The sequence below is a fragment of the Puma concolor genome, chromosome B2 (genome assembly GCF_028749965.1).
Source record: "Puma concolor isolate L17-30 chromosome B2, mPumCon1.1.hap2, whole genome shotgun sequence".
NCBI classification, from domain to species: domain Eukaryota; kingdom Metazoa; phylum Chordata; class Mammalia; order Carnivora; family Felidae; genus Puma; species Puma concolor.
The window spans coordinates 106965099-106984153 of NC_141671.1; the positions used below are offsets into that span (position 1 = coordinate 106965099).

Sequence of the window (19055 nt, forward strand, 5' to 3'; positions counted from 1 at the left end):
GGAGAAGGAGACTACTTGACTGAGAACAGAGCCCAGCTTTTGGGCTAGGACACCCAAGTGATTCCTGTTCTATGCCCTATATATAGGGTAAAGTAACATTGACCAAGGCAACTTCTTACTAGATATGTTATTTTTTCCTGAGGCAAGGAAAAAAAGAGAGCAAAAATAAACTATTGGGACTTCATCAAGATAAAATTCTTCTGAACAGCCAAGGAAATAATCAACAAAATTCAAAGGTAACCTTCACAATGAGAGAAGATATTTGCAAATGACATACCTGATAAATGGTTAGTATCCAAAATATGTAAAGAATTTACACAACTCAACACTCAAAAACACAAATAATCCAGTTAGAAAAAGGGCAGAAGACAGGCATAGACTTTTTTCTAAACCTCACAGATGACCTACTGACACATGAAGAGTTGTTCAACATCACTCATCATCAGGGTAATGCAGATCAAAACTACAATGACATATCACCTCACATCAGTCAGAATGGCTAAAAATAACAACACAGGAATCAACACATGTTGTGAGGATGAGGAGAGAGGGAAACCCTTTTCCACTGTTGGTTGGAATGAAAAGTGGCAAAGCCACTGTGGAAATCAGTGCGGAGGTTCAGGAGAAAGTTAAAAATAGTACTACCCTATGATAGATCTATCACACTACTAGGTATTTATGCAAAGGAGACAAAAGTACTGATTGGAAGGGACAAATGCACCCTGCTATTTATAGCAGCATTATCAACAACAACCATCTATGAAAATAGTCCAATTGTCCATTGACTGATTAATGGATAAAGAATGTATGTATAGACATACAATAGAACACTACTCAGCCATAATAACGAATGAAATTTTGCCATTTGCAACCATGTAAATACAGCTAAAGAGCATAATGCTAAGCCACATAAGTCAATCAGAGGAAGACAAATACCAAATGATTTCACACATATATAGAGCTTATTTTTTTGTGTTTAGTTATTTTTCTGCACTCTCAGTGCAGAGCCAGACATGGAGCTTGAACTCACAAACAGTGAGATCATGCTCTGAGCTGAAAACAAGAGTTGGACACCTAACTGACTGAACCACCCAAGTGCCCTACATATGTAGAATTTAAGAAACAAAATAGATGAAAATAGAGGGATGAAAAGAGAGAGGCCAACTAGGACACAGACTCTTAAGTATAGAGAACAAACTGATGTTTACTGGAGGGGAGGTGTGCAAGGGAATGTGTTAAATGGGTGATGGGTATTAAAGCGTGCACTAGTAGTGAGAGCACAGGGTGTTGTATGTAACTGATGAAACACTAAATTTTACATGTGAAACTCACATACACTGTATGTGAACCAACTGGAATTTATATAAAAACTTGGAAAAAACAAAGTTCTAGAACAAGAGCAGTACTTAAGGCTTGGTGGCAGCTGTCATCCCATTCTAATGGAGCCAAATTGTTCCCCTGCGTGTCTTTATAAAGGAGCCTAGCTGTGAGGCTAAACCCAGGGATCCAGATCCAGTGATGGCATACCATTCTAGAAGCATGTATAGATCCTTCTTCATGATGGCACCTTTCTTTATGGAATCCCTTCAGCTTCCTCACATCAAGAGGAATTTCTTTTCTTTAAATTGTTCCATATATTTTATGATGAAAAACAAGGGAAAAGAAGCACATTCCTTACTTATCTGAAAGGGTTGTGAAAGGGAGGAGTGATATTGATATGAATTTTATTCTTAATTATCATATGATACACATATATTATTACCATTTTTAAAAATGTAGTCCCTTTTGTCAAGCACAGTGTGTATTCCTCAGACTGTCTGTTCTAGTGAGTATGCATTATGTTAAATTTAAATATTTCTTTTGATCATGAAAGAACACTACAGCCCTCTTTCAACCTAATTGAGTAAATTAAGCTGCGCTTACTAGTGCCATCTGGAAATGAAAAATCTACTTCACTTTTAGCCACCATTACTGTTCTGCAATTGTGGCCGTCTCTGGGGACAAATGGGGCAAAAACAAAAACAAACAAAAAACATAAAAATTTATCCCCTCTCTTCCTGACCACTTCCTCAACTTTTGTCTCCCCTACACAAAATGCCTGATTTGCTTACTCTTTGGTATCCTCAGTTAGTTTTGAGGCTTTTTTTTTGGTCCAGTGTTTTAAATGCTTTAAATATGGGCTTAAAGTGTTTAATGCCACCATACTGGAACCACAAATTGAATGAGAGTTGATTTATTTATCTTTTAAATTTTTACTTATTTTTTTAAGTTTTTATTTTAATTCCAGTTAGATAACATATAGTGCTATATTAGTTTCAGGTGTACAATATAATAATTCAACACTTCCATACATCATCTGGTGATAAATGAGAGTTTAGACTCTAAGATGTTATGGAACTTTCAGCAATCATTTCTGTTATTGAGGAAGCATTAACAATAGAAGAGTAGCAGCATTTAAGATCAGTAACACAAGTATATATAGAGGGAATTTGAATAGAACTTAGATATTTATCCTTTATGGCCATTCTATTTAACCACAAACTGACTGGATAGAGTGTGAACCCCTGAAAAAGAGAACACAAAACTGATTCTGAAGAGCCAACCCCAGGACCTCGCTCTCCCTCTGTGATATAGTGGTATGAAAAGTTTGCAAATGGTGGCCTATTTCAGGGGAATAATAACAGGAAGTGTTGAATGATATTTGGATATGTATCAGATTTGTGTCAAGCATATGATGGTAGAATTTGGGAAAGTGTCTAATGTTGCAAAGTAAATCTATTTACTACTTACAGATGTGGATTTCTTCCCTCCACTTCTCAACTGTTCACACCAAACCTATTCTCAATACCATTTCTTAAGAAACAACAGCAATATTTAAAGACCCTAAGAGTAGTACTAATGAAGTAGAAGCAACTGAGGCCATTGTGTTAGTGATCTATAGCCTTAAGAGTATCATGAGTGGGGCAGCAAGCAAATTCATCTTTGTTTTCTGATGTTACTGTAGACTTTGAACTCTACTCAGCAGCACTGAGTAGCACTGTAACTCTTTAGAATCTAACACCCATTTTTTTGTGGTAAAATCCTCAGGGCTTATCACCAGTTTGTTGTATGATATACTGGTCAGTTACTGATTCTGAGTGAGTTATTGATTATGGCAACTCTGCTAATTGGTGAATCGTTGGATCTGTTCATGGAAACTTACCTTTGAACTGTTTCTCTCTCCATCCAGCAGCAACAATTATTCTTCTCACTGACATTGATACCAGAAGTTAACTCTTCTTTTTAACGAACTCCTTTTGGTGAGTAGTTTTAATCTTGATTGGGGGTGGACATTTTTTGGATTCTCTTTCTAGGTTCTTTGGCTGATATAGTAATTAAATTGGCATAAAACAGATTAATAGGTGAAAAACAAGTTTACCTGCATATGGCAGCACCATAAGACAGGTAAAGTCAGAGACAGTCCTGCAAGGGGAATACAATTGAGCCTTGTATACCCCTAAAGAGAAGGGATAAAAGGGTTAGGAATTCAGAGGAGGAAGACAATTCACAGGAACATGTGAGGAGCACATACTGGGTGAACAGATGTGTGTCCTGCCATGCAGTTGAGTCTTACTGACATAAAAATATATCTCTGGTAATAACTTTCTTCCTGGTACAGACTCCTTATGAAAATTGTTTTAAGCTGTTAAGGAAAAGATGAAAAGCTTTCTGAGTTTCCTATGTCTGTGTTACTTCCTGCTCAAAACAACTACCTGCTAGAGCAATACATTTAGGGGTGATGTACTCTGCTCCCCTTCATGTCTCTGAACTGTATTCATTATGCAGTCTCAGGTTTTGATGATTTTTCTAAACACTATGCTAGATATATAAAGATATCAGCTCATATACATGAAACAAAAATATTCTGTGTCTCTTTTTCTATGATTGTCAATCAACTTAGCCATAATATGGTTCCAAAATATTTATTTAGAGATTTAAGAACATAATGACACATAATGAATCATGACTCTAGTGTTTATACTAGGTTCTAATATAAGAGGAATGTAAAAGCTTAGAATTTATAGTATTAAATATCTGAATGACAGATTAGTTCAGTTTGGGTTCCCTTGTACCAGTTTTTCTGATCACACTAAATTTTTCCATAAGGTCTAAACACTTTACTTCCCTAGAAAGAGACCATTGATGGTATGTCCCTTTTTGTCTTCTTGTTTTGTTACTTTATTTCCTGGTAACACAGCAAAATTAGAGGAGAAAGCGTGTCCTGTTATTATTATGTTCACATCTCTACAGAAGATCCAGCAGCCAGAGACTCTTCTTCATCACATCTCCTTCCCTGGTCTCCCTTGTAGGCGAAATCTTTTGGCCACAAAATTATTTTGATGTATTTTTCCCACTTTAAAGTATATTCACATCCTCCATTCCATTTCCCAAGGGATTGTAATTGCAATGTCACTTCCTTTAGATATGAGAGTCCTTTCTCCTTGGCCACCTGGTCATAAAGGCAAATTCCCTTATTTTCAGTGTATTTCCTGGTACTCCTGCATATCAAGAATTAGGCACTGACAGATGTTTTAATCAACTTCGACTGAGTGTGTATCACCTTCATTCTAATTCCACACCTATTGTGTAATAGCTTCAACATTCTACACTGGGTAAAGTTACACATGTCACATGCCACGGTTGCTTCCCATCCAATGTGCAGTCAGGTAGGGCTCAGATCAGGGCATATGCATCCCCCCTGAAGCCTTCTCTACCCATTTGTCTACACCAAGGAACATGTATGCCATTTGATTCACGGGAGCCGCTGGACAGCATGACCATGATGAATCTTCAATCCAGATGCTTTTTTACAATATTTCTCCCCAGGAACACAAAATAGAAGATACTGTTTTTTTCTACCTTTGTGAAAAGATGATAAGGAACCAACATTCACTCCCCAACATTCCTGTATCTTTCACACAAGTCTTTCATAACTTTTTATCTCACCATTAGAAGTCCTGTATTTTCCACATTTTTATTAGCAATGATCATTCCTCCATCTAAACTTAAGAACCAAATACGTATTTTTATTACTTATTTTTTAAAGTTGACTTATTTATATTTAGACAGAGAGAGCATGAGCAGTGGATGGGGCAGATAGAGACAGGGAGAGAGAGGATCCCAACTCACACTGTCAGTTTACAGCCCAGCTTGACACTGGATCTCACGAACAGTGAGAACATGATCTGAGCTGAAATCTAGAGTCCCATGCTTAACTGGCCCAGCCACCCAGGCAACCCCGGGCATATGTATTTTTAAATGTATTCTAAACTGACCTCCCTATCTTTACTAACAGTTGATACTTAACTACCTGGTTGTTGATTAGATTTTCATGTGGGAATCACATAAATTCTGTTAGGCACTTAAAAATTTGTTGCACCTCACATCATATTTCTGGTTACATTTTAATAGCATCATGATGAAGTCATGCTTGTACAAAACATGTTTACTTGTTCTGATTGATTGTAATCAATGTTTGCTCTCTGATATTCCAAATGTCACCCTTTGGTTACTAGCAGTCCTCATTTTCATCTCTTTAAACCCTGAGTACCTCTTCTGATAGCAACATAATCTTGTTTACTTTATTAGAAGATCATAATGTTACAGGCTTGTTTTTACTTTTTTGAAACTTGGAACTGGTTGTACTAATGAGCCAGCTTCTTTATATGCAAGTTAATATTACAGCCCAATGTGGTATCAAGGTGTAAATTGGGTTTTTCCTCTTGAACACTGAGGATAGTACCAAAGATACTCCTTAAATAACTCTTGTGACAAGAACTCATCTCCTGTCTCTTCCTCCACCCTTCGCTGTCTGTACCCCAACTTTCTTCCTTGTCTGTGAATTCATGTTGATGATTCCAACCAATTTTTACCTTTCAAAATTTCCTTTGTAAAGAGAGGCTAACAATTCTACGTATTCCAGTAAGAGTTGACTGTCAAAATATATTTTAAATATTATTTCCTTTTTTCTTCTTTTAAGCCATTTTTTTAAATGTTTATTTATTTATTTAAGATAGAGAAGATGAGCAGGGTAGGGACAGAGAGAGAGGGAGAGAGACTATTCCAGGCAGGAACCATGCTGTCATCTCAGACCCAACACTGAACTGTATTTTATGAACCTGAAGATCATCACCTGAGCTGAAATTATGAATGGGGTGCTTAAATGACTGAGCCACCCAGGCACCCCATCCCTTTTTCTATAATGATACTTGGCCCAGGCTTCCTGGAATTGTTTTCAAATTGTGCAATTCTGATGCTCTTATTTTGTCAGCTATTGCTATAACCAACTATTTGGGAAATATAAAAGCCTCACTTCAGAGTCATTTAGAAGAACTCCCAAGTCACTAAAACCCTGAGCTCTCAGTGTCAAAATGCATTTTTCCATATGTCTTGTGTCAGATAATAAAGAAAGACAAAATATATGCATAAATGAGACTCACAGGACTTGGTTTGCACTTTCTATATATGACACACTATTTATCTGTTTTCTTTCATACTTTTACTTTGTACCATTATCCATATTGTCATTATGGACAATTTAATTGCTCACATACAATTTCTCAGGCTTCCTGGAATACATTCGTGTCTGTTACCTCATGCTTGTACTACCCCAAAGATGTCACAAGTTGTACTCTAAAGATGCCACAAGTTAGAAAAAAAATTGAAATTAAACATTGCCAAAATTATTACAAACAGATTACTCCTACACAGAAATTATATAAAGGAAATATTTTATGAACCTACTAAGACCTAAGCCACTGTAGTTTCTTTACAGGGGTAAAAAAGCACACCTGAGGAAAGACTGGCTGGTCTGATAGTCAAGTGTCTTTGAAGCTTACATAAATGCGATTTATATATTTATTTTGTGGTTATATATATATATATATATATGATTTCGGATTAAGAGCATTATTTTAAAAAATATTACAATAATTACTCTTAAACTATTTTACCCATGCACACATAAAACCAAGACCTAGTGCATAAATAGAGTTCCTGGGCATTGGACCAAACTCAACATGACCAGAATCCAGGATAGTAGCTTTCAGAGCCATCAGGTTATCAGTGTTTGTATGTGCTAACAAGAAAAAATATACAAGGGCAGACCATATAAAATTCTACTAAATTTCCCTCAAACAATTTATCTGTATTTTGTGAGCAACTGAAATATGGAAAACACAGACACATTCCTATTCAAATTTAAAGGACATTATTTTGGACTTTGTGTGTGTGCGTGTGCGTGTGTGTGTGTGTGTGTGCGTGCACACACACACCAACAATCATTTGTTTATTTATTTATTTAAATTTAAATCCAAGTTAGTTAACATATAGTGCAGTAATGGTTTAAGGAATGAATTTAGTGATTCATCACTTACATATAACACCCAGTGCTCATTCCAACAAGTGTCTTCCTTAATGCCCCTCACCCATTTAGCCCATCCGCTCACCCAACACCCTGCCAGCAACCTCAGTTTGTTCTCTGTTTAAGAGTCTCTAACAGTTTGTCTAACTCTCTGTTTTTATATTATTTTTCCTTCTGTTATGTTCATCTGTTTTGTACATTAAATTCCACATATAAGTCAAATCATACAATATTTCTTTCTCTGAATGACTTATTTTACTTCGCGTAATACACTCTAATTCCATCCAAGTTGTTGCAAAAATGGCAAGATTTATTTCTTTTTCACAGGCAAGTAATATTCCAGTGTGTGTGTGTGTGTGTGTGTGTGTGTGTGTGTGTGTGTGTGTTTGCACACATACATACCACTTCTTTTGTGTGTGTGTGTGTGTGTTATGACCATTTTTTTTTTGGTTTTTTAAAAAATAACATTAATTCCCATCACCCTCAGTTTTTAACGGTCTCTTATGCTTTGGTCTCTCCCACTCTAACCTCTTTTTTTTTTTCCTTCCCCTCCTCCATGGATTTCTGTTACGTTTCTCAGGATCCACATAAGAGTGAAAACATATGGTATCTGTCTTTCTCTGTATGGCTTATTTCACTTAGCATCACACTCTCCAGTTCCATCCACGTTGCTACAAAGGGCCATATTTCATTCTTTCTCATTGCCATGTAGTACTCCATTGTGTATATAAACCACAATTTCTTTATCCATTCATCAGTTGATGGACATTTAGGCTCTTTCCATAATTTGGCTATTGTTGAGAGTGCTGCTATAAACATTGAGGTACAAGTGCCCCTATGCATCAGAACTCCTGTATCCCTTGGGTAAATTCCTAGCAGTGCTACTGCTGGGTCATAGGGTAGGTCTATTTTTAATTTTCTGAGGAACCTCCACACTGTTTTCCAGAGTGGCTGCACCAATTTGCATTCCCACCAACAGTGCAAGAGGGTTCCCGTTTCTCCACATCCTCGCCAGCATCTATAGTCTCCTGATTTGTTCATTTTGGCCACTCTGACTGGCGTGAGGTGATATCTGAGTGTGGTTTTGATTTGTATTTCCCTGATAAGGAGCAACGCTGAACATCTTTTCATGTGCCTGTTGGCCATCTGGATGTCTTCTTTAGAGAAGTGTCTATTCATGTTTTCTGCCCATTTCTTCACTGGGTTATTTGTTTTTCGGGTGTGGAGTTTGGTGAGCTCTTTATAGATTTTGGATACTAGCCCTTTGTCCGATATGTCATTTGCAAATATCTTTTCCCATTCCGTTGGTTGCCTTTTAGGTTTGTTGGTTGTGTCCTTTGCTGTGCAGAAGCTTTTTATCTTCATAAGGTCCCAGTAATTCACTTTTGCTTTTAATTCCCTTGCCTTTGGGGATTTGTCGAGTAAGAGATTGCTACGGCTGAGGTCAGAGAGGTCTTTTCCTGCTTTCTCCTCTAGGGTTGTGATGGTTTCCTGTCTCACATTCAGGTCTTTATCCATTTGGAGCTTATTTTTGTGAATGGTGTGAGAAAGTGGTCTAGTTTCAACCTTCTGCATGTTGCTGTCCAGTTCTCCCAGCACCATTTGTTAAAGAGACTGTCTTTTTTCCATTGGATGTTCTTTCCTGCTTTGTCAAAGATGAGTTGGCCATACGTTTGTGGGTCTAGTTCTGGGGTTTCTATTCTATACTATTGGTCTATGTGTCTGTTTTTGTGCCAATACCATGCTGTCTTGATGAGTACAGCTTTGTAGTAGAGGCTAAAGTCTGGGATTGTGATGCCTCCTGCTTTGGTCTTCTTCAAAATTACCTTGGGTATTCGGGGCCTTTTGTGGTTCCATATGAATTTTAGGATTGCTTGTTCTAGTTTCGAGAAGAATGCTGGTGCATTCTTTGGTTGGGTGCAACTTTGATTGGGATTGCATTGAATGTGTAGATAGCTTTGGGTAGTATTGACATTTTGACAATATTTATTCTTCCAATCCATGAGCAGAGAATGTCTTTACATTTCTTTATACTTCTTCAATTACCTTCATAAGCTTTCTATAGTTTTCAGCATACAGATCTTTTACATCTTTGGTTAGAGTTATTCCTAGGTATTTTATGCTTCTTGGTGCAATTGTGAATGGAATCAGTTTCTTTAATTGTCTTTCTGTTGCTTCATTGTTAGTGTATAAGAATGCAACTGATTTCTGTACATTGATTTTGTATCCTGCAACTTTGCTGAATTCATGGATCAGTTCTAGCAGACTTTTGGTGGAGTCTATCGGATTTTCCATGTATAGTATCATGTCATCTGCAAAAAGTGAAAGCTTGACTTCATCTTTGCCAATTTTGATGCCTTTGATTTCCTTTTGTTGTCTGATTGCTGATGCTAGAAATTCCAGCACTATGTGAAACAACAGCGGTGAGAGTGGGCATCCCTGTCATGTTCCTGATCTCAGGGAAAAAGCTCTCAGTTTTTCCCCATTGAGGATGATATTAGCTGTGGACTTTTCATAAATGGCTTTTATGATGTTTAAGTATGTTCCTTCTATACCAACTTTCTCAAGGGTTTTTATTAAGAAAGCATGCTGAATTTTGTCAAAGGCCTTTTCTGCATCGATTGATAGGATCATATGGTTCTTATCTTTTCTTTTATTAATGTGATGTATCACGTTGATTGATTTGCGAATGTTGAACCAGCCCTGCATCCCAGGAATGAATCCCACTTGATCATGGTGAATAATTCTTTTTATATGCTGTTGAATTCGATTTGCTAGTAGCTTATTGAGAATTTTTGCATCCATATTCATCAGGGATATTGGCCTGTAGTTCTCTTTTTTTACTGGGTCTCTGTCTGGTTTAGGAATCAAAGTAATACTGGCTTCATAGAATGAGTCTGGAAGTTTTCCTTCCCTTTCTATTTCTTGGAATAGCTTGAGAAGGATAGGTATTATCTCTGCTTTAAACGTCTGGTAGAACTCCCCTGGGAAGCCATCTGGTCCTGGACTCTTATTTGTTGGGAGATTTTTGACAACTGATTCAATTTCTTCGCTGGTTATGGGTCTGTTCAAGCTTTCTATTTCCTCCTGATTGAGTTTTGGAAGAGTGTGGGTGTTTAGGAATTTGTCCATTTCTTCCAGGTTGTCCAATTTGTTGGCATATAATTTTTCATAGTATTCCCTGATAATTGTTTGTATCTCTGAGGGATTGGTTGTAATAATTCCATTTTCACTCATGATTTTATCTATTTGGGTCATCTCCCTTTTCTTTTTGAGAAGCCTGGCTAGAGGTTTATCAATTTTGTTTATTTTTTCAAAAAACCAACTCTTGGTTTCGTTGATCTGCTCTACAGTTTTTTTATATTCTATATTGTTTATTTCTGCTCTGATCTTTATTATTTCTCTTCTTCTGCTGGGTTTAGGCTGCCTTTGCTGTTCTGCTTCTATTTCCTTTAGGTGTGCTGTTAGATTTTGTATTTGGGATTTTTCTTGTTTCTTGAGATAGGCCTGGATTGCAATGTATTTTCCTCTCAGGACTGCCTTCGCTGCGTCCCAAAGCGTTTGGATTGTTGTATTTTCATTTTCGTTTGTTTCCATATATTTTTTGATTTCTTCTCTAATTGCCTGGTTGACCCACTTATTCTTTAGTAGGGTGTTCTTTAACCTCCATGCTTTTGGACGTTTTCCAGACTCTTTCCTGTGGTTGATTTCAAGCTTCATAGCATTGTGGTCTGAAAGTATGCATGGTATGATCTCAATTCTTGTATACTTATGAAGGGCTGTTTTGTGACCCAGTATATGATCTATCTTGGAGAATGTTCCATGTGCACTCAAGAAGAAAGTATATTCTGTTGCTTTGGGATGCAGAGTTCTAAATATATCTGTCAAGTCCATCTGATCCAATGTATCATTCAGGGCCCTTGTTTCTTTATTGACCATGTGTCTAGATGATCTATCCATTTCTGTAAGTGGAGTGTTAAAGTCCCCTGCAATTACCACATTCTTATCAATAAGGTTGCTTATGTTTATGAGTAATTGTTTTATATATTTGGGGGCTCTGGTATTCGGCACATGGACATTTATAACTGTTAGCTCTTCCTGATGGATAGACCCTGTAATGATTATATAATGCCCTTCTTCATCTCTTGTTACAGCCTTTAATTTAATGTCTAGTTTGTCTGATATAAGTATGGCTACTCCAGCTTTCTTTTGGCTTCCAGTAGCATGATAAAGAGTTCTCCATCCCCTCACTCTCAATCTAAAAGTGTCCTCAGGTCTAAAATGAGACTCTTGTAGACAGCAAATAGATGGGTCTTGTTTTTTTTATCCATTCTGATACCCTATGTCTTTTGGTTGGCGCATTTAGTCCATTTACATTCAGTGTTATTATAGAAAGATACGGGTTTAGAGTGATTGTGATGTCTGTATGTTTTATGCTTGTAGCGATGTCTCTGGTACTTTGTCTCACAGGATTCCCCTTAGGATCTCTTGTAGGACTGGTTTAGTGGTGACAAATTCCTTCAGTTTTTGTTTGGGAAGACCTTTATCTCTCCTTCTATTCTAAATGACAGACTTGCTGGATAAAGGATTCTCAGCTGCATATTTTTTCTGTTCATCACATTGAAGATCTCCTGCCATGCCTTTCTGGCCTGCCAAGTTTCAAAAGAGAGATCACTCACGAGTCTTATAGGTCTCCCTTTATATGTTAGGGCACGTTTATCCCTTGCTGCTTTCAGAATTTTCTCTTTATCTTTGTATTTTGCCAGTTTCACTATGATATGTCGTGCAGAAGATCGATTCAAGTTACGTCTGAAGGGAGTTCTCTGTGCCTCTTGGATTTCAATGCCTTTTTGCTTCCCCAGTTCAGGGAAGTTCTCAGCTATTATTTCTTCAAGTACACCTTCAGCACCTTTCCCTCTCTCTTCCTCCTCTGGGATACCAATTATGCATATATTATTTTTTTTTTTAGTGTATCACTTAGTTCTCTAATTTTCCCCTCATACTCCTGGATTTTTTTATCTCTCTTTTTCTCAGCTTCCTCTTTTTCCGTAATTTTATCTTCTAGTTCACCTATTCTCTCCTCTGCCTCTTCAATCCGAGCCGTGGTCGTATCTATTTTATTTTGCATGTCGTTTAAAGCGTTTTTTCAGCTCCTCCTTAGTCACTTGATCTCTGTAGCAAGAGATTCTCTGCTGTCTTCTATAATGTTTTCAAGCCCAGTGATTAATTTTATGACTATTATTCCAAATTCACTTTCTGTTATATTATTTAAATCCTTTTTGATCAGTTCATTAGCTGTTGTTATTTCCTGGAGATTCTTTTGAGGGGAATTCTTCTGTTTGGTCATTTTGGATAGTCCCTGGAGTGGTGTGGACCTGCAGGGCACTTCCCCTGTGCTGTGGTGTATAACTGGAGTTGGTGGGCGGGGCCGCAGTCAGACCTGATGTCTGCCCCCAGCCCACCGCTGGGGCCACAGTCAGACTGGTGTGTGCCCTATCTTTCCCTCTCCTAGGGGCGGGATTCACTGTGGGGTGGCATGGCCCGTCTGGGCTACTTGCACACTGCCAGGCTTGTGGTGCTGGGGATCTGGCGTATTAGCTGGGGTGGGTAGGCAAGGTGCACGGGGGCAGGAGGGGCAGGCTTAGCTCGCTTCTCCTTAGGTGATCCACTTCAGGAGGTGTTATGCCCAGAATTCGTGATCCCCAAAGACCACTAGGGAGCCGAGTCTGATGCAAAAGCAAAAGAGTCTTTATTCGAGCTAGCTCGAGCTCAATCCCCTACCTGCACCGACGCAGCGGTGAGATACCAGGGAGAGAGAGCGAGTTTCAAAAGCATAAAGGTTTTATAGGGGTCTAGGGGCAGTTGGTGAGGTAAAGGCTGTGGCCTCAGCCGATTGGCTGGGGAAGGGTCGTGGCCTCGGCCGATTGGCTGGGGAAGGGTCGGAGTCCTGTTACGCAGGTCGCTGGGAGTGTTTTGATCAGGAAGTTTGAATGGGTGAGCGGGAGGTTACTCAAGGGAAAGAGGCGCGGTCTGAGGTTTCTGCGATTTTCCCAGAAAAGGGGTCATGTCGGGGACATAGTCACTCAAGGTGGAGGACACAGAACAAGATGGAGTCGGCTGGCGTAGGCCCGCCCTTTCATTCCCCCCTTGTCATGTAGCTTACGGACCCAATCATGGGACCGGCTGCATTTATGGTGACAAGGGGAACAGAGTTTGGAGGTTTACGCAAAGTTCTGGGAAGCAAGTGTCCCTGGGGTGGTCTGGGAGGTCTGATTAAGTATTGTCCCCGAGCTGGTGTCTATGATCTGCCAGGTCATGTTTTGGGGGGCGTGGGAACTCCTGGCAACATGAGCAATGACAAGCAGAGTTAACAGAGTTACCAATATTAGGTGGGTCAAATGCACTGTAGCTTCAGCTTGAGCGGGTTGTGTTGGTCCTGACTGATGGCCCAGCGCATGGCAAAGTCCTTCCAGATGGAGGAGGGGTCCGCTGGCTGAACGTGGGTTGATGGACCCAGGTCGCGATGCCGTCTACTTTGAGAGCGGTGGGGGTTGTCAACACCACGATGTAGGGTCCCTTCCAGCGTGGCTCGAGGGTCTCTCGGTGGTGCCTCTTGACATAGACCCAGTCTCCCGGCCTGTACTGATGAGGTGTCGGGGTCAGGCCAGCCTCGTAGATGGCACAGAGGCGTGGCCAAATGTCCTCATGCACCCTCTGGAGCCCTCTCAAGGAAAGAAAAAGTTCTTGATCTTTAAACTCAGCAATAAGTTCAGCTCGAAGGCTGGGAATAACAGGGGGTGGCCTACCAAACATGATCTCGTAGGGAGTAAAACCCAGAGTGTAAGGAGTGTTTCTAACCTGGTAAAGGGCGTATGATAGGAGAGTCACCCAGTCCCTGCCAGTCTCCATGGTTAATTTGGTAAGGGTCTCTTTTAGGGTTCTATTCATTCTTTCTACCTGTCCTGAGCTCTGGGGCCTATAAGCACAATGTAATTTCCAGTTTGCCCCCACCGCCTTGGCTACTGCCTGTGTTACCTGTGAGATAAAAGCTGGTCCACTGCCTGATCCTACCATGGCAGGAAAACCATACCTGGGTAAGATGTCTTCTAGTAGCTTCTTAGCCACCGTCTGAGCTGTTTCATGCTTGGTTGGGTATGCCTCCACCCAGCCAGAGAAGGTGTCTGTAAATACTTTCCTGGTTTGACTGCAGTGAAGTCGACTTCCCATTGGGCTCCCGGTCTGGTGCCTTTGAGCCTGGTTTCTTTTTTATTTGATGTGCCTCTCGCGTTGGTGAGTTGGCAGATCTTGCAGGCAGATACAATTTGCTCTATTTTGGTGTCCTGTTGGTGAATCTTGATTCTGGCATGTCAGATTAAGTCTTTTAATTTTCGGGCCCCCATATGAGTAGACTGATGCATGTGCTCTAATATTGAGACTCTGAGCCGGTCTGGCAGCACGAGCTCCTTGTTAGGTGTATACCACCATCCCTTTATCTCCTGGTCCATGGGGAGTTTCTTGACTCACTGTAACTTCTCCTGGGAGTATTTGGTCTGGTCTGGTAAAACTGGGTCTCCCGGATCCGGTAGTTGTATGGTCATGGTGGGGACTGAAGTAAGGGCTACTGCCTTGGCTGCCTGGTCAGCCTTTCGATTACCTCTAGCTACTGGGTTATCAGCTTTTTGGTGCCCTTGGCAGTGGATAATGGCTAGCTTGGCAGGAAGCCATAAGGCCATGAGCAGGTTAAGTATCTCTTGCTTATTTTTTATAGTCCGTCCTTCTGCCAACAGTAACCCCCTCTCTTGATAAATTTCCCCATGAATATGAGCTGTGGCAAATGCATAACGGCTGTCTGTGTAGATGTTAAGCCATTTTCCAGCTCCCAGCATCAGCGCCTTGGTGAGGGCTATGAGCTCTGCCCACTGGGCTGACGTTCCAGAGGGTAGAGCCTCCGCCCATACGGTGTCCGTTTCGGTGACCACCGCTGCACCCGCATACCTGTGTCCATCTCGCACAAAGCTGCTGCCATCAGTGAACCAAGTAGCCTCGGCATTGGGGAGGGGCTGGTCGGTCAGTTCCGTCCGGAATCCATGTACTTGTTCCAGGATTCCCACACAGTCATGTAGTGGAGCACCTAGGTCAGGGTTGGGCAGCAGGGTTGCAGGATTGAGGGCTGCACTGGGGTGGAACCGCACTCGTGGAGGGTTGAGTAGGAGGCTCTGGTAATGAGTCACACGTGTGTTGCTCATCCATCAGGAGGCTGTTTCAGGACCCCTTCAATGGCGTGGGGGGTCGTGATCCAGATCTCCTGTCCTAGGGTCAGTTTGTCTGCATCCTTGACTAGGAGTGCTGTCAACACAATAATTCTTAGGCATGGCAGCCAGCCGGCAGCCACTGGGTCTAGTTTCTTAGACAGGTAAGCCACTGGGTGGTTCCAGGGGCCTAAGGCTTGAGTTAGAACCCCTTTTGCTATTCCCTTATGTTCGTCTACAAAGAGGTGGAAGGGCTTCGTAATGTCTGGTAGGCCCAGGGCTGGGGCACTTAGAGGGCCTTTTTTAACTGACTAAAGGCAGTTTCTTCTTTTTCAGCCCATTTAAATGTTTTCCCCTCTTTGGTAGCTTCATATAGGGGCCTGGCGATCTCAGCAAAACCTGGAACCCAGAGGCGGCAGTAGCCGGCTGATCCTAGGAATTCCCTCACTTCTCTTCGGGAGGTGGGAGTAAGGATCTTTAGGACAGTTTCTTTTCTGGCATCTGATAACCGCCGCTGTCCACCCTCCAGGATATATCCCAGGTAACTTACCCTCTCCCTGAATATCTGAGCCTTCTTCACGGATGCCCGGTAGCCTAAGGCCCCCAGGGTAGCCAGCAGGTCCTGGGTCCCTCGCTCACAGTCTTTGGCCGTGTCAGCAGCAATCAGGATGTCATCTACGTACTGTAGGAGGGTGAGGCCAGGATGCTCCCTTCTATACTCACCCAGGTCCTCGTGTAGTGCCTCGTCGAAGATGGTGGGTGAATTTTTGAATCCCTGAGGTAGCCGTGTCCAGGTGAGTTGCCCACTGTAGCCCTCCTCCGGATCATGCCACTCGAAGGTGAACAAGGGTTGGCTCTGGGGTGCCAGCGGCAGACTGAAGAAGACATCCTTTAAATCTAGTACAGTATACCAGACCCTGGAGGGCGCCAAGGAGCTCAAGAGAGTATATGGGTTGGGAACAGTTGGGTGTATGTCCGCGACCCTCTTATTTACTTCCCGGAGGTCTTGTACCGGTCGGTAGTCGTTTGTGTGAGGCTTTTTGACCGGCAGTAGGGTGGTGTTCCAGGCAGACTGGCAAGAAACTAGTACCCCTAGGCTTCGTAGTCTCCGGATGTGTGGCTGGATCCCCTTCTGGGCCTCCTGAGACATGGGGTATTGTTTGATCCTTACCGGACTCTCTCCTGGCTTGAGCTCTACCAGGACTGGGGTCCTGTGAGCGGCTAGTCCCATCTCCCCCGTCTCTGCCCAAACCGAAGGGAATTCTTGTAGCCATCAGTCTATATTATCCTCTCTCGGGAGCGCCTCCTGGTGGAGGCGGTATTCATCCTCCAGTTTCATGGTCAGGACCTGGATGGGGTGGCACTTGCCATCAGTGACCTAAGGCCCCCCTTGTCTGAAAGTTATCTGAGCTCCAATCTTGGTCAGTAAGTCCCGTCCTAACAGAGGGTAGGGGCATTCTGGTATTACCATAAAGGAGTGGGATACTCGGCCCGTTCCCAAATCTACTGTTCTTCGGGTAGTCCATGAATACTGGCTCATACCAGTTGCCTCTTGTACCCAGGACTTCTTGCTGGCTAGTTTTCCTTGTGGGGTGTGGAGGACCGAATGTTGTGCTCCGGTGTCGACAAGGAAGTCAACAGGGGTCCCCTCCACTTTAAGAGTTACCCTGGGTTCGGGGAGAGGGTCTGAACCCTGACTCTCCTAATCACTTAGTTCATCTAGCTCTAGGACTTTTACTCAATCAGTCTTGCTTCCCTTCCCGCCGGCCCTTTTTGGACAATCTCGGGCCCAATGCCCTATCTCCTTGCAGTATGCGCACTGATCCTTCTGCAGCCTCTGCTCCCCCCCCGCCCCCCTTGGTGGTTCCTTTACCTTTTCTTGCGTCGTCTGCCAGCTGCCGGAGACGGCGGTCTTGTTCCTCAGGGAAGTCAGCAGTGGTAGCTATTAGTATTCTGGCCAGGTCTCGAGTCTGCTTACTGCTGGCAGCCACCATGGCACGAGCCTGCTTGTCCTCAGAGGCTCCCGGTTGTTATATACCTTTTCGGCTACCACCAGTAAGTCCTGCAGACTTTTTTCTCCTAGTCTATTTTCTGTAATTTTCTCCTAATATCTATGGCCGATTGGTTTACAAAGGCCATGATAACAGCTGCCTTGCTTTCCGGAGCCTCTGGATCCATGGGGGTATAGGTACGGAATGCCTCCATGATCCGTTCTAAAATGGCAGCCGGAGATTCATCTTTCCCTGTTGTACCTTTCCTACCTTGGCCAAATTGGTTGGCTTTCTAGCAGCCATTCGGAGACCCCCCATTACAGTCTGGCGGTAGACCCGGAGCCTCTCCTTACCTTCTGCCATGTTGAAATCTCACTGGGACCGAGTTAAGGGGAAGGAGGCATCTATCTGAGCCTGGTTGGTGGTGGGATTCCCGTCTGCGCCCGGAACTAGTTTTCAGGCCCCATTGAGGATTCTTTCTCTTTCTTCAGTTGTGAACAGGACCTGCAAAAGCTGCTGGCAATCGTCCCATGTGGGCTGATGGGTAAAAAGAACAGAGTCTAATAAATCAATAAGCCCTGCTGGTTTCTCGGAAAACTTAGGATTCTGAGCTTTCCAATTGTAGAGGTCACTAGTGGTGAAAGGCCAATAGTGATGGGGCTGATTCCCCTCCGCGTCTGGGGGTCCGGTGGCTCGCAGGGGCAGAATAGTGGAGTTGGCAGCGGAGGCAGATTGCTCCCTCTGAGCCCTTTGTCTGGTAAAGGGCGGGCTTCCCACTGGAGCGTTTCCACCTCCCGCTCTCAGAACAGTGTCTGCCTCCCCCAGAGGGGGAGTATGGTGTTCTTCCGGTCTCCCAGAGGGGTTATATGGGGGAGGAAAAATTAATTCTTCTTCAGTACCCCCCTGTAGGACAGGGTAGAGGGGTGCTGAAGGCTGGGTAAGACTTTTCTTGTTTTCCTTCTTTGTCCCCTGCAAAGCAAGAATGGGTTTGGTCCAGAGGAAGCGGGGCTAGGAAGGGCTTAAGCCAAGAGGGTAGGTAGAGGGGTTGTCTGAGTCTGTCCCATAATGTCTGTCCAGTAAGTCCACAGAACAAAACAGAGAAACACAGAAACAGAGGGCCCCTAGAAAGTCTTCCAACTCCATGGAAGCAAAACTGAAAGCTAGCTTAGACCTTTGAGGGGATTCCACGTCCCTCCAAAACCAATGAGGGGATTCCACGTCCCTCCAAAGACAACGGCCTCACACCGACCAGCGGGAGCGACCTGCCTCGTCTCAGACCTTTGAGGGGATTCCACGTCCCTCCAGAAGGGAGAATTGGAACGTCTTCTGAAACTCCCAGCCCGTGGTCCTCCTGTGCATCCACTTAGACTGCGTCGGACACTACCAGAATTCCAGAAATGAGCTCACACAGAA

The 19055-nt window shown here is 42.5% G+C and overlaps 1 protein-coding gene across 5 annotated transcripts in view; it reads left to right on the forward strand.

The window, feature by feature from the left end:
• The first annotated feature begins 1413 nt into the window (after positions 1 to 1413).
• LOC112862520 (amine sulfotransferase-like) overlaps positions 1414 to 19055 on the forward strand; it is a 68402-nt gene continuing 50760 nt past the window's right edge. For 2 of the 5 annotated variants that reach the window (XM_086707653.1, XM_025925824.2), the window contains exons 1-2: positions 1414 to 1541; positions 3230 to 3299. The gene's annotated coding sequence lies outside the window, so the exon portion shown is untranslated. Of the gene's footprint in view, positions 1542 to 3113; positions 3138 to 3229; positions 3300 to 19055 lie in introns of those variants that run through there. The other 3 variants (XM_086707655.1, XM_086707654.1, XM_086707656.1) reach the window with 3 other exon arrangements.